This window comes from Octopus bimaculoides, chromosome 20 (genome assembly GCF_001194135.2).
Source record: "Octopus bimaculoides isolate UCB-OBI-ISO-001 chromosome 20, ASM119413v2, whole genome shotgun sequence".
NCBI classification, from domain to species: domain Eukaryota; kingdom Metazoa; phylum Mollusca; class Cephalopoda; order Octopoda; family Octopodidae; genus Octopus; species Octopus bimaculoides.
In genome coordinates, this window is record NC_069000.1 from 25,560,805 (window position 1) to 25,564,560 (window position 3,756).

The following is a 3,756-nucleotide window of genomic DNA, read 5'->3' on the forward strand; positions in this document are numbered from 1 at the left end:
CTAGCATGGCATTAAAAACCTTATAGGTAATAATAATTATTAAAATTATAATTATATATATATATATATATAGGTATTAGTATGTTTAACTTATCATGCAGAAATATTTTCGTCTGACTAGGTATATACAGATATTAATCAATGATTTATTTTACCTGTTGGTATGAATACTGGAAAGTCGAGTGTTTCATGTAAAGCAGGCAAACTAGATACTTATTTCTGCTCGCTTTTGCTGACTGTTTCCTCGGACAACAAAATGAATATTCACGTTTCATTTGGTTGCATGACAGCTATCAACAGATACATGCGCGCGCTAACTAAAGTTTTTCTACCTAGTAGTTTTCAGCGATTGTTTCTATTTTTAGATATTTTTCGTTATTGTGACTATCTTTTTCAGTTTTTGCTTATTTGAAACACCTTTCCTTGCATGCCTGCATTATTCATTTCTCCATTTCTTTCTGTCTGTCTGTCTTTCTTTCTTTCTTTTTTTTTTATTCATTTATCGGGTTTAATTGTCTTTATGTTAAGCTGCATTGTCCAGTTTAAAGCAAAGAAGTTTAACTTGTGATGATCACAATAGTAACTTACGTTGGGAAGCTTGATGCTTATCGTTTGTCAGCAAATTAATGAAAAAGTCGGCGGACTGGTAAGATTTTCAGAGCGACGGACAAAATGCGTGTCTCTATTTAGTTGTGGTACAACTGGAAATCGACAGGGACAGAGAAAGCACGTAAACAAAAACATATATTCTAAAAGGCTGACGTATAATGATTAGTGCGGAGTCAGGACCTAGCCACTGAATTACAGAGACTATGGAAATTGCGGGTAAAATATATCCCAGTATTTATAGGTGCACTAGGAACTATACCTAAAGATTTGAACAGATGGATAGAGAAAATAGGCTTAAAAGCCGGTTTAGTACAGCTGCAGAAAACTGTGTTATTAGGGAGAGCTAGGATACTTAGAAGGGTTCTTGGTATCTAAGGTTACTTGTTGTAGCCCGCTGTTAGTAATTTTTATTATCCAACAGTCTAAACTGTTGCGTGTATAATAATAATCCTAATAATAATAATAGAAATACGAAGGTCGGGATCAATGAAGAGAGTAGACGTGATACCAATAGTAATTGGTGCACTTGGAAGAATCAGAAATCTAATCTTCCATATGTTCAAAAAGGGTGTAAAAGGAATTCTTATGGGTGCAAAGATCAATTACTCATAAGTAAAATTATTGTAGAGAATTGTCGGAGTAAAACAAAGAACCTGAGTATGACATGCATAGACTACAGGGAAACGTTTGATAGTGTCCCACATATTTGGCTACTCAGGCTCTTGAGATGTATAAGATCTCTCCTGTCATCTCCAAATTCTTACAAGGTAATATGGCCAAATGAAACACGTCTCCTTCTAAACCATAGTAATGGGATGAACCGATCTAACAATATTAACATCAAACGAGGCATCTTTCAAGGTGATTCCCATTCCCCATTACTCTTTCGCATGGCACTGATCCCACGCTCAAAGTAACTGAGTAACTCCAGCTATGGGTTCAAAGTTTATAATACGACAATAACCCATCCGATGATATGAAGCTGTTTGCTAGAAATGACAAAGAGCTAGTAGGGCTGCTAAGAACTGTTAAAGAGTTCGGCAATGACATCGGGGTGGATTTTGGCCTTGATAAGTATACTAAAGCAATTTTTGTAAGAGGCAAGTGCAGGCAAGCAGCTTCAGTTGAATTAGATACCGACACTATCATCAAGGAGCTTGACCCACGATAAAGTTAGAAATACTTGGGGATAAGCGAAGGAAATGGTATACAACATGCTACTATGAAGGAAAAATAAAGGAGTATTAGAGGAGAATAAGACTCATACTAAAAACTGAACTCAGATCGAAAAATCGCATCGAAGCCATTAACACTCTGGCACTTCCTGTAGTTCAATATAGTTTTAACATCATTAACTGGAAACTTACAGAGCTCCAGCGCCTGGACAGGTCACAAGAAAACAATTAATTATTAAGAACATGCACCACCCAAAAGCAGATGTTGATCTGGTAATAGGGGAAGAAGAATGATGCAAGTAGAACTGTGCTATAAAACCTCTACAATGGCAATGGACAAGTACTTATCTAGTGCAGAGAACTGGATGCTGCGGCTTGTGCGCAAACACGAAAAGCACAAAATATCACATGATGTTGTCAAGGAAACTTACAAATTTGCAAAGGTACTTGGTCTTAACCCTGAATTACATGCAGAATCTGAAACCACTACCTCAAAACAAGCAAAGCGGATAAAGTAGGCTGCAAAAAGAACAGGTAGAAACAAACTGTGGGGCGGTGGAGCCAGAAGCCTCTGCATGGACAGCATCTATTTCGAAGTCAAAATGCTGATGTTGACCAAGCAACAACCCATCAGTGGCTGAGAAGCTCAGGACTGAAAGCAGAGACAGAGGTTTTTGCAGTGGCGGCACAAGATCAAAGTGTGCTTATCAAAAACTACCAGGCTAACGTTCTTCAAAACAGTTCTGATCCTAAATGCAGATTCTGCGACACAGTTGACGAAACAATAGACCACCTCATCTTGTGTTGTCCTGTACTGACACCGAACGAATACAAAAGTCGCCACGATAGTGTAGGATAATATTTACATTGGAAAATATGTAGACACTACAAAATCAGCACTCCTGCTTACTCAGTAGGAACATCATCCTGAATCAGGTAAAAGTAAAAATGTCATTGAAGATAAAAATGTCACTGTCCTTTGGGATTTTCCTGTCAACACTGACAGAACGATCCATACTTATCGACCAGACATAATTATTAAACACATGTAAGAAAATACTTGTAGAATAATAGATATAAGTATTTCCACTGATGAAAATATATGTGTAAAAGAATTTGACAAATTAAGTAAATATAAGGACCTGGAAATTGAAATACAAAAGATGTGGCATCTTAAAGCGAGAACAGTTCTTGTAATTATAGGTGCCCTAGGTAGGATAAAAAAGGGATGTCAGAAACATCTAGATAAGATCCCAGGAGAACTATATCTCTGAGAAATCCAAAAGATTATGCTGACAAGTACTTCCCACATACTTAGAAAAACCCTATCCATTTAAATGTCTGTGTTGTATTACATGAAGGTATTTCGCTATTGTCCCTGCCACTTTCCCTCCCCAAGCTTTAGGTCATACTGGAATGTCTCTTATCCTTCAGTCGCCCTAGGAGACGCTGGGTGTGTCTCGGCAAGAGACTGTAACAAACATGCAAATTAAAAATAAATAAATAAATAATAATAATAATAATAATAATAATAATAATAATAATAATAATAATAATAATAATAATAATAGACAGGAAATAGACAGAGAAAAATCCGAGCAATGGTTGAGAAGTTCAGGACTCAAAGCAGAGACTGAAGGATCTTTAATTGCTGCACAAGACCAAAGCCTCCCCACCAGAAATTACCAAAAACATATAATGAAAAGAAACATAACAAGTAACTGTAGAATATGTGGAGATGGACAAGAAACAATAAATCATATTATCTCTGGCTGCCCAGTCCTGGCTAAGAAGGAATATATTCACAGACACGACAGAACTGGGACCTATATACACTGGAAGTTATGCCAACACTATGGAATAACAACAGAAAAAAGATGGTATAAACACACGCCAGAAAAGGTCACAGAAAACGAGAAAGCAACCATACTCTGGGATATGCCAATACACACAGATAGAGAAATTAAGGCAA

The 3,756-nt window shown here is 36.8% G+C and overlaps 1 protein-coding gene across 1 annotated transcript in view; it reads right to left on the minus strand.

Moving 5' to 3' along the window:
- The window catches only part of LOC106868020 (ammonium transporter Rh type B), a 57,139-nt gene extending 56,841 nt beyond the window's left edge, over positions 1-298 (minus strand). Inside the window, exon 1 of the mRNA XM_014913116.2 lies at positions 156-298. The gene's annotated coding sequence lies outside the window, so the exon portion shown is untranslated. The remainder of the gene's footprint in view (positions 1-155) is intronic.
- Positions 299-3,756: the final 3,458 nt, after the last annotated feature.